Below are 12528 nucleotides of genomic sequence, written 5' to 3'. Positions count from 1 at the left end.
TCTTCCAGTTAGTTGTTTAATTGTCCACCCCCATTCATGACTGAATGTGACAGGACTCAGTAGTCTCAAAGTCTCAGTAGGGGAGCATTTCGGGAACAGTGACCATAATTCCATAAGTTTTAAGGTACTTGTAGATAAGGATAACAGTAGTCCTCAATTGAATGTGCTAAATTGGGGGAAGGCTAATTATAACAATATTAGGCAGGAACTGAAGAATTTAGATTGGGGCGGCTGTTTGAGGGTAAATCAACATCTGACATGTGGAAGTCCTTCAAACGTCAGTTGATTAGAATCATGTTCCTGTGAGGAAGAAGGATAAATTTGGCATATTTTGGGAACCTTGGATAATGAGGGATATTATGAGCCTAGTCAAAAAGAAAAAGGAAGCATTCGTAAGGGCTGGATGGCTGGGAACAGACGAAGCCCTTCAGGAATATAAAGAAAGTAGGGAGGAACTTAAGCAAGGAGTCAGGAGGGCTAAAAGGGGTCATGAAAAGTAATTGGCAAACAGGATTAAGGAAAATCCCAAGGCTTTTTATACGTATATAAAGAGCAAAAGGGTAGCCAGGGAAAGGATTGGCCCACTCAAGGACAGAGGAGGGAATCTATACATGGAGCCAGACGAAATGGGCGAGGTATTAAATGAGTACTTTGCAACAGTATTCACCAAAGAGAAGGACTTGGTGGATGATGAGTCTAGGGAAGGGTGTGTAGATAGTCTGGGTCATGTCATTATCAAAAAGGAGGAGGCGTTGGCCGTCTTGCAAAGCATTAATGTAGATAAGTCCCCAGGGCCAATGTTGTTCCTTTGTTTAAGAAGGGTAGCAAGGATAATCCAGGAAAGTATAGGCTGGTGAGCCTTTCGTCAGTGGTAGGGAAATTATTAGAGAGGATTCTTCGGGACAGGATTTACTCCCATTTGGAAACAAATGGACTTAATAGCGAGAGGCAACATAGTTTTGTGACGGGGAGGTCATGTCTCACTAACTTGATTGAGTTTTTTGAGGAAGTGATGAAGATGATTGATGAAGGTAGGGCAGTGGATGTTGTTTACATGGACTTCAGTAAAGCCTTTGACAAGGTCCCTCATGGCAGACTGGTGCAAAAGGTGAAGTCACATGGGATCAGAGATGAGCTGGCAAGGTGGATACAGAACTGGCTCGGTCATAGAAGACAGAGGGTAGCAATGGAAGGGTGCTTTTCTGAATGGAGGGATGTGACTAGTGGTGTTCCGCAGGGATCAGTGCTGGGACCTTTGCTGTTTGCAGTATATATAAATTATTTGGAGGAAAATGTAGCTGGTCTGATTAGTAAGTTTGCGGACGACACAAAGGTTAGTGGAGTTGCGGATAGTGATGAGGATTGTCAGAGGATACAGCAGGATATAGATCAGTTGGAGACTTGGGCAGAGAAATGGCAGATGGAGTTTAATCCGGACAAATGTGAGGTAATGCATTTGGAAGATCTAATTCAGGTGGGAAGTATACAGTAAATGGCAGAACCCTTAGGAGTATTGACAGGTAGCGGGATCTGGGCGTACAGGTCCACAATTCCACAGGAAAGTGGCAACGCAGATGGATAAGGTAGTCAAGAAGGCATACGGCATGCTTACCTTCATCGGTCGGTGCATAGAGTATAAAAATTGGCAAGTCATGCTGCAGCTGTAGTTAGGCCACACTTAGAATATTGTGTGCAATTCTGGTCGCCACACTACCAGAAGGATGTGGAGGCTTTGGAGAGAGTACAGAAGAGGTTTACCAGGATGTTGCCTGGTCTGGAGGGTATTAGCTATGAGGAGAGGTTGGATAAACTTGGATTGTTTTCTCTGGAACAACGGAGGTGGAGGGGCGACATGATAGAGGTTTACAAAGTTATGAGTGGCATGGACAGAGTGGATAGTCAGAAGCTTTTTGCCAGGGTGGAAGAGTCAGTTACTAGGGGACATAGGTTTAAGGTGAGAGGGGCAAAGTTTAGAGGGGATGTGCGAGGTAAGTTCTTTGCACAAAGGGTGGTGAGTGCCTGGAACTTGCTGCCGGGGGAGGTGGTGGAAGCAGGTACGATAGCGACGTTTAAGAGGCATCTTGACAAATACATGAATAGGATGGGAATAGAGGGATACGGTCACCGGAAGTGCAGAAGGTTTTAGTTTAGGCAGGCATCAAGATCAGCACAGGCTTGGAGGGCCGAATGGCCTGTTCCTGTGCTGTACTGTTCTTTGTTCTTTGTTCTTGACTGCAGAGCTTGGATCTGATCCATTGGTTATGGGATCGCTTAGCTCTGTCTATCGCATGCTGCTTACGCTATTTGGCATGCAAGTAGTCCTGGGTGGTAGCTTCACCAGGTCGATACCTCATTTTGAGGTATGCCTGGTGCTGCTCCTGGCATGCCCTCCTGCACTCTTCATTGTACCAGGGTTGGTCCCCTGGCTTGATGGTAATGGTAGAGTGGGGGATATGACGGGCCATGAGGTTAGATATTGTGGTTGAGTACAATTCTGCTGTTCTAAATACGGTGGTAATGCCACACAACATGAAGGAGGATATCCTCAATGTGAAAACTGGACTTTGTCTCCCCAACAACTGTGCAGTGGTCACTCCTACCAATACTGTCATGGACAGATGTATCTGCGGCAGGCAGATTGCTGAAGATGAGGTCAAGTATATTTTTCCCTCTTATTGGTTCCCTCACCACCTGTCACAGACACGACCAGCTCGGTCAGTAGTGGTGCTACCGAGCCGCTCTTGGTGATGGACATTGAAGTCCCCCACCCAGAGTACATTCTGTGCCCTTGCCACCTTCAGTGCTTCCTCCAGGTGCTATTCAACATGGAGGTGTACTGACTCATCAGCTGAGTGGGGGGCGGTGGGTCAGCACTTGGTAATCAGCAGGAGGATTCCTTGCCTATGTTTGGCCTGATGCCATGAGACTTCATGAGGTCTGGAGTCGATGTTGAGGACTCCCAGGTAAACTCCCTCCCAACTGTATACTATGGTGCCGCCATCTCTGCTGGGTTTGTCCTGCCGGTGGGACAGGACATACCCAGAATGGTGTTGGTTGTGTCTGGGACATTGTCTGTAAGGTATGATTCTGTGAGAATGGCTATGTCAGGCTGTTGCTTGACTAGTCTGTGGGACAGCTCTCCCATTTTGGCACAAGCCCCCAGAAGTTAGTAAGGAGAACTTTGCAGGGTCAACAGGGCTGGGTTTGACGTTGTTGTTTCCAGTTTCCAGGTCGATGCTGGGTGTCCATCAGTTTCATTCCTTATTGACTTTGTCGCGATTAGATGCAACTGAGTGGCTTGCTTGGCCATTTTAGAGTCACCCACATTGCTGTGGGTCTGGATTCTGGAGTTACATGTCGGCCAGACCAGGTAAGGACAACAGATTTCCTTCCCTATAGGACATTAGTGAACCAGATGGGTTTTTACAACAATCAACATTGGTTTCATGCTTTTTAATTCCAGTTTTTTTATTAATCAAATTCTACTTCCACCTTCTGCAGTGGGGGAATTTGAACCCATGCCCCCAGAGCAATACCCTGTGTCTCTGGGTTACTAGTCCAGTGACTATACCATTACGCCACCGCCTCCCCCTAAATATTTGAAATATTTAACCTAAGGGATGTGTCTGGTGTGAGAAAATATCCAGGCGACTTTCCCTCCCTCTGATGCATAGCAGTGTCCAAAATTCGGGCTCCAGCTCATCAACTCTGAGCCAAAGTTCCTCAGGCTGCAGATACTTATTGCAGATGTGGTTGTTATGGATCACACTGGTGTCCACTAGCTCCCACTTGCTGCAGCTGCAACACATCACGTGACTTGCCATCTCAAATGTATTTTATTGAACTAATTAGGTTTTCAAGTTTTGAAATATCACTCAGTTATCTATTTATAGTTTTTGAACTAGGTAAAAACCTTGTTTAATTTATTAATTACCCATATAAATACCCATCAACCAATCACTTAGTGCTTTCCTGTGACTCACACTTTTCTCCCTGCTTTATCGAACTCAATTCGAATGCGGTCCGTCCGCTCCCGTTGCTGCTCCCAAGCATGAGAACGCAACACGGGAGGCTCCGAACAGCTTCAGGAACCAACCAAACCCATTGAGCCTCCTCCACCTCTATCATAACCATATCATGCATGACCTGTTTTATCTTACCCCATAAAGTCCCTGGACCTGCAAACAGGTTCTATCTCTGGATCGTACTGTTGAATATCCCCCAGTCAGTTATATTTTGCTGCTGAAGAAATTCTCCTGGTACATGCCCCTTTATTTCAGGCCATTGAAGTTTCTTTTGGCCCTCAACAGGTGCTGTTTTGGCTTTTTTACTGACCAGCTCATTCTCCAAAGTCAGAACAGACTCCCGATTCTGTTTATTTGAGATTGTTTTTACCTTAACAATTCAGATTTTCTCTCCTTTATTAATAGCTCTGTTATGTAAAACTTTCCAAAACTGTTTCTGTGCAATATCTGACTCATCAGTTGCCATGAAACAATTACAGGCTCACCACTTTAAAGTGAGTTGAGCACCTTTAAAGATGAATCTACAACTCCTATAACATTTTGATTAGCCTGACCACCAAGTGTACCAGAGCCATTAATTCAGCAGCCTATGCACTCCCATTATTAACTCTAAATCCAAATTCCAGCTGAACCTAAACCTTTGTAATTAGCGCACCTTTGTGACAGCAACCATACTGAATAAAAGAACTATCATCTAAGAACCAAGCAGTTTCAGTTTTGACTACATGACCTTCTACAAGCACTGATGTGCTGCAGGGGCTGTGAGCGCTTCACATTCATGTGTTTAGCCCATTACCAAAAGGCCCATAACCTCCATACGGCGTTCTATTAGCCATTCAAAAGTAACATTAGCAACCAAGAGAGTGCACATCCATGACAGAATATGTGCGCTAGAAACAGAGTTTCTACCACCTCTCATCAACTGTAGAGGACCGTGGTGGAATCCCAAAATGACAGATTGATCCCCAGTCAGATATTTGAATTTACTGATACTCCAATGACCAGCTAGTGTCGCTTTCTCGCAAGGCCTCCAGGGACTACTGTACCCTAGTCAAGTAGGCACCGGGTGCTCCTGAGATCCCACAGCCTGTACAACAACAGCTGCGATAGTTTGATCAGAGGCCATAGGGTAAATTGTGCATGTGTGGAACAGTTAATGTTAGCACACTACTGAGCAACTGCTTCAGACGTGTTATAATAACAGTATGTTCCTCCTTCCAATTAAAGGAGGAGCTTCACAATAACAGTTGCAGCAGTTCAACAACTCACGTAAAGTCAGGCACAAACTCTCCACAAAACCCCATGAGCCCCAAGAGGTACTGCAGAGTATAGCCAATGAAGAGTAATAATTTTAACATTGGCAAATTTGATCTTGTGCGATGGACTTCCCCTCGGTCCACAACTGAACACCCAGATATAGAACCCACAGTTTGGATAATTGCATTTTACTGGGATTATGCAGCAGACCTGTGTCTAACAATGTCTGCAGTATACACAAAACCTTAGTCTTGTGTTATTCCACAGTTGAAGACTGGATCAGTATGTCATCTACATATTGGATGATCCGATCCCTAAAGGGAATATGGTTTAAAATTTGTTTCACTGCTACACGAAAGATCACAGGCTCATCACAATTTCCCCGTGGCAAAACTATCCAACAACATTGCACTTCTGCCACAGTAAAGGCAGTGCAATACTGACTGTCTAGATGCAAAGGTAGTGTCCACAAACTGGTAGCAACGTCCAGAACTGTGAATCATTTCGATTCCACATCCAAACGCGCCATCATTTCAGGAAAAGCTGCAACTACTGTAGCATAAGGACCTGAAAGGGTTAACGTTGAGGACAGTGAGAGCAACCTATCCCACTGTAATGATGATGATGTAACAGTCACATGGTAATGGGCTTAATTGTGAGAATAAGAAATACTGAAATGTTGTTTCTACAGCTTGTGGAAAATTACCGAGAAGTCATTTCTACACAACATAATGAAATCACTGAAAAAGAGAACTGATGAGGGGATGTAAGTAAAGACCTTGAGACAGTACAGCAGTTAAAAATTGTGCTTAGGCAGAGAAAAGAAAAACAGCAAGAGTTAGAACAAAGGATGTAGTGAATGAGAAACTGCCCCACTAAGATAAAGGCTGACAGCTGCAAGTTAACACACACAATGGAGAGCCAAATAAGGTAAAACAAAAACAAGAGTTAGGGGCTGGAAAGTTAGAGTAGGGGGAGAAGTAAACAGAGGAGGAGACTGTAGCAACCATAGGATAAGTTAGTGTCATAATACGTTATAACCAATAATGTAAACTAAAGGCGTGGACAAATGGATTTGTATTGTATAAACATGAACTGAATATGTTGATCGGTGTGCCTGCTTGTCGGACACCCGATCTTGCAAGAACGTTAAATAAACTTACTTCTTCAGAGTTTGACTTGGTGTAAATTATTATTAAGTGGGCTACGTTTCTCACAATTGGGGGCTCATCCGGGATCTCTTCATCATTGCCGGGACCGTGGCCAACGACAGACGAGAAGACGCGGCCCGTTAATTTAAAAACGGTCTCGTTTCTCTCGTCGGTAGCGGACCCGAGTAATCTACTGAAAACGATCCTAGGGAAGTCACTCTGAACGAGTATTTAGTGCGGCAGGTACACACGTGAAGTCAGGCAACTCCGTGCACGGACCAAGGTAAGAAAAACGACTTTTAAGTATTATCTTGGTGACTTATGGTTAACTGTAGGATAAGACCTTCTAAGTACTAAAAGTCCTTGAGGAGTGAATTTTACAGTCCTGCAGTATAAGACCCTTCAGCTAGGAGGTGAGTACTGTATGGTATAAGACCCTTCAGTTAGGAGGTGAGTACCGTAAGGTATAAGACCCTTCAGCTAGGAGGTGAATACCGTAGGGTATAAGACCCTTCAGTTAGGAGGTGAGTACCGTAAGGTATAAGACCCTTCAGCTAGGAGGTGAATACCGTAGGGTATAAGACCCTTCAGTTAGGAGGTGAGTACCGTAAGGTATAAGACCCTTCAGTTAGGAGGTGAATACTGGTTAACTGTAGGATAAGACCTTCTAAGTACTAAAAGTCCTTGAGGAGTGAATTTTACAGTCCTGCAGTATAAGACCCTTCAGCTAGGAGGTGAGTACTGTATGGTATAAGACCCTTCAGTTAGGAGGTGAGTACCGTAAGGTATAAGACCCTTCAGCTAGGAGGTGAATACCGTAGGGTACAAGACCCTTCAGTTAGGAGGTGAATACTGTGGGGTATAAGACCCTTCAGCTAGGAGGTGAGTACTGTATGGTATAAGACCCTTCAGTTAGGAGGTGAGTACCGTAAAGTATAAGACCCTTCAGCTAGGAGGTGAATACCGTAGGGTACAAGACCCTTCAGTTAGGAGGTGAATACTGTGGGGTATAAGACCCTTCAGCTAGGAGGTGAGTACTGTATGGTATAAGACCCTTCAGTTAGGAGGTGAGTACCGTAAAGTATAAGACCCTTCAGCTAGGAGGTGAATACCGTAGGGTACAAGACCCTTCAGTTAGGAGGTGAATACTGTGGGGTATAAGACCCTTCAGTTAGGAGGTGAGTACTGTATGGTATAAGACCCTTCAGTTAGGAGGTGAATACTGGTTAACTGTAGGATAAGACCTTCTAAGTACTAAAAGTCCTTGAGGAGTGAATTTTACAGTCCTGCAGTATAAGACCCTTCAGCTAGGAGGTGAGTACTGTATGGTATAAGACCCTTCAGTTAGGAGGTGAGTACCGTAAGGTATAAGACCCTTCAGCTAGGAGGTGAATACCGTAGGGTACAAGACCCTTCAGTTAGGAGGTGAATACTGTGGGGTATAAGACCCTTCAGCTAGGAGGTGAGTACTGTATGGTATAAGACCCTTCAGTTAGGAGGTGAGTACCGTAAGGTATAAGACCCTTCAGCTAGGAGGTGAATACCGTAGGGTACAAGACCCTTCAGTTAGGAGGTGAATACTGTGGGGTATAAGACCCTTCAGCTAGGAGGTGAGTACTGTATGGTATAAGACCCTTCAGTTAGGAGGTGAATACCATAGGGTACAAGACCCTTCAGTTAGGAGGTGAATACTGTAGACCATGGGAAATAAATCGTCTAAAAAGGAAGACGATGGGAGACAAGGAAAACCAAGGAGAAAAAGACCCAAATATGATCTAAGGACAGCAAGAAGGACCACCCCTAAACCCGACGATAATGACGACGATAGAGACAGAGAGTCTCCTAAGACAATGATGCCCTTGAGAGAGGTACCAATAGGAAATAATGAAATTGGATTTGTTAGTGCACCATTAACGTCAGGAGAGGTAAGAGCATTTAAAAAGGAAATGAAAGTCCTCGTAGAAGACCCCTTAGGATTGGCAGACCAAGTAGATCAATTTCTCGGTCCAAGTATATATACTTGGACGGAATTAATGTCCATTATGAACATCTTATTTACGAGTGAAGAAAGGGGAATGATTAGACGGTCTGCAATGAAAATTTGGGAAAGAGAAAATCCTCCCGGGGTAGGGGGAAACGAACCAGCCGAACAAAAATACCCTAATCAAGACCCGCAGTGGCAGAACAATAACGTCGGCCTTAGGGGCCAGACGAAAGACCTTAGAAATCTGATAGTAAAAGGCATGAGGGAATCTGTCCCGAAATCACAAAATTTGAATAAGGCCTTCAGAGTAAGACAGGAAAAGGATGAGACTCCCTCAAATATCTTACAGAGATTACGGGACACAATGAGGAAATATTCAGGTTTAGATCCAGAAGACCCGGTTGCCCAAGGACTCCTTCGAGTCCATTTTGTAACAAAATCATGGCCAGACATCCAAAAGACAATTCAAAAGATAGATGGATGGAGTGAAAAACAATTGGACGAACTGCTCAGAGAAGCGCAGAAAGTTTTCGTTAATAGAGATGAAGCCAGAGAAAAACAGTGAAGCTTAGATGAGATGGTAATTGTACAAGTGTTCCACCCTTTTATGTTGTAAACAAGTAGTTGAAGCCCCTGCAAAACGTATGCCTTTACAGAGTTACCGCAGGCCCCTCTTATGGCACAAGCAGGCGACGTATTGAGTGCGACCCCTCTGGGTGTTGAAGGCTGTTTCTCGACAAATAGAGACCATTAAAGGCACCTAGGTGGGATCAAGGGTTTGATTTTTAAAAATGTTTTGAAGAATCAAAGGGGGGACTGTGAGAACAGAATTTAGATTTTAGAATTTTTAAGAACAGAATTACATGGGAACATTAAAGATGAAACAATTAATCAGTCATGTATCGCTAACAAGCTAGCTTCAGTGCTGCAGGGAGGGACAGCTTATCAGAAATGACTTCATAACTTCAGGGCTGCAGAGGCAACTTGGCCTTGCAGCTGGTACAGCGAGAGAGAGAGAGAGAGACATTGTACTTCAACAGCACTCTTCTTATCACCCAGACATGACAATCCTAGGGAAAGTTAGAATGAAAAACATACCGACCAGGCTAATACACGCCCCCTTGTTAGAGGGTGGCTCAGCCTACCCTTCTGATTCAGCAGTTGCTGAGTTTTTTATATTTGCTTTTATATTATACTGTTTAAATGTTATTTGAGTAAATAGATCCACATAATCCTAGTGAATATATATAATCATATATAAGTTGATCAGTAGAAAGAAGGTTATCATAGAATGATAAAAAGGGGGAATGTGGAAGTGAGCAGAAAGGCATGGCACTGGTACTTGAAACAAGGTTACCCTGGACCAAATGTTTACCTATAGCGATACTCAGAATTCGGACAGCCCCTAGAAAAGATGTGGGACTGTCCCCTATGAAATGCTATTCGGATTACCTTATATGGGAACCAGGGGCGAGATGCCAACCTTAGAAACTAAAGATTCGTTTCGAAAGAACTATATACTGGCGTTGTCTTCCTCATTGTCATTCCTCAGGAAGCTAGGCCTGTTAGCACAGACCCCACCTCTCGAATTTGCAGTACACAAGATCCAACCAGGAGATTGGGTTCTGGTGAAATCGTGGAAAGAGACCTAAACTACAACCGAACTGGGAAGGACCATACCAGACTCTCCTAACCACTGAAACAGCCATAAGAACGGCAGAAAGAGGTTGGACCCACTACACAAGAATCAAGGGGCCGGTACAACCCCCGGCCGAGGAAGGAACTTGGACAACCGAATTAACAGAAGAACCATTGAAAATAAAGCTAAAAAGGCTTTGAGTAACGAACTTTTTTTTATATAGCGGCGCGAGCGCGGAAATACTGTCTGTAATATTGTGTGTCTTTTCTCTTTCTCTCTCTCTCTCTTTCTTTTCAAAAGTAGCCAGGAAATCAGAACCAGATTAAAATGGGTTGGATGTTTTTGTATGCAGTATTAGTCATCCCAGTAATGGGAAAAATAACAATGTGGGACGGAACTGACGGGGACAACGGTACACAGGAATCCCCAAGAGCCAGGACCCTCAGGTGGTAGAAGTAGGCTTATGTTTCCTAATCCCATGTGGGGGCATACATAACCAAAGAAATTATCATGTGGAGTACCTCCATTATTATGGGGATGGACTACTAACAGGAGACCCACTCCCACCGATTATATCCATTCACCAGAGCCCCATAAAACCAGGCCCAGATTGTCCAGATAAGGAATGCAACCCTATATATATTTGACAATAAAAAGAACCGAGTGGACAGAAACGACTGGTGGAATATCCATCCAACGCCATCGGAATGGCTCAATAACAGAAGAACGACAAATCAAAAATACCCACTTCCAATTAGACGACAAAGTGTTTGGAGTAACAGTTAGAGAAGGGAAAAAGAAAGGTGAATTAAAATGTTGTTTTCAGGTAACAATAGATAAGACTGGTAAACCATCTAACAAACTAAAAGGGACCTCTCATAACGATCCTAACATAGTAAAAATAATAGAGGTAAAAGACTTGAGAAAGACAATTGAGATAGAAACCGGTTACGGGGACACAAATGCCTGGGTAGAATGGATAAAATATACTGTAAAAAGTTTGAACAAAAACAATTGCTATGCTTGTGCATCTGGTAGACCGATAGCTCAAGTAGTACCTTTCCCGCTGGGGTGGGAGCGTGACCGAAAGGGCATGGAATGCATGTTAGCCCTATATCAGGATAAGACGGCTTGGGGTATTCAAACTTGCATATCCTTGTCATTAATGTTCCCTCCCCTAGAGAAAAAAGATTCAAGGACTCCCCCTTCATTTTTAGCCACCAGTGTGAATCACACATCATGCGTAAGTCGACACGGTGCGGAGCTAACCAGAAATATGGGAGAGTTGAAGTCATGCATAGAGACTGAGGACGTAACTGGAAGAGTCAGGGGAGGGAACTACTCATCATTGAATGTCCCCAGAGCGGATTTATGGTGGTATTGCAGAGGAAAAATCCTGAGACAGACCCTACCCTCCCAGTGGAAGGGGACGTGCGCAATTGTTCAATTGGCAATACCATTCACCTTGGCATTTGAGAAACAAAAGATAATAACGAGGGAAAGGGGTAAAAGGGAAGCGATAGCGAACTCTTTTGACGACCAGGTGTACTTGGATTCCATAGGGGTCCCAAGAAGGGTACCTGATGAATTCAAGGCCCGAAACCAAATGACAGAATGGATAGTATCAACAGGAATACAGACATTGAGAAGGAGGCTGAAATAATGCTCAGAGGATTTGAGAGGACATATGAGACCCCTCCTCAGTATGTAGAAAACAACAAGGATTAAGTAAAAGAAAGAGGGGAATTGTGAGAATAAGAAATACTGAAATGTTGTTTCTACAGCTTGTGGAAAATTACCGAGAAGTCATTTCTACACAACGTAATGAAATCACTGAAAAAGAGAACTGATGAGGGGATGTAAGTAAAGACCTTGAGACAGTACAGCAGTTAAAAATTGTGCTTAGGCAGAGAAAAGAAAAACAGCAAGAGTTAGAACAAAGGATGTAGTGAATGAGAAACTGCCCCACTAAGATAAAGGCTGACAGCTGCAAGTTAACACACACAATGGAGAGCCAAATAAGGTAAAATAAAAACAAGAGTTAGGGGCTGGAAAGTTAGAGTAGGGGGAGAAGTAAACAGAGGAGGAGACTGTAGCAACCATAGGATAGGTTAGTGTCATAATACGTTATAACCAATAATGTAAAATAAAGGCGTGGACAAATGGATTTGTATTGTATAAACATGAACTGAATATGTTGATCGGTGTGCCTGCTTGTAGGACACCCGATCTTGCAAGAACGTTAAATAAACTTACTTCTTCAGAGTTTGACTTGGTGTAAATTATTATTAAGTGGGCTACGTTTCTCACAGGAAGAAGAGAGTAGCAACACGACGGATGCTAACTAATGATGCTTGAGGAGAGTGTAAATATTAATGTGTAAATAATAGTTATTAGTTGACCTATTCTAGACTCCGAGATTTTCTCTATAATGCCCCAGCTATGCTACAACTACAACAACAACACACAAAA

The sequence above is a fragment of the Heterodontus francisci genome, chromosome 13, assembly GCF_036365525.1.
Source record: "Heterodontus francisci isolate sHetFra1 chromosome 13, sHetFra1.hap1, whole genome shotgun sequence".
In the NCBI taxonomy this organism is placed as follows: Eukaryota; Metazoa; Chordata; class Chondrichthyes; order Heterodontiformes; family Heterodontidae; genus Heterodontus; species Heterodontus francisci.
This window is presented reverse-complemented; position numbering follows the sequence as displayed.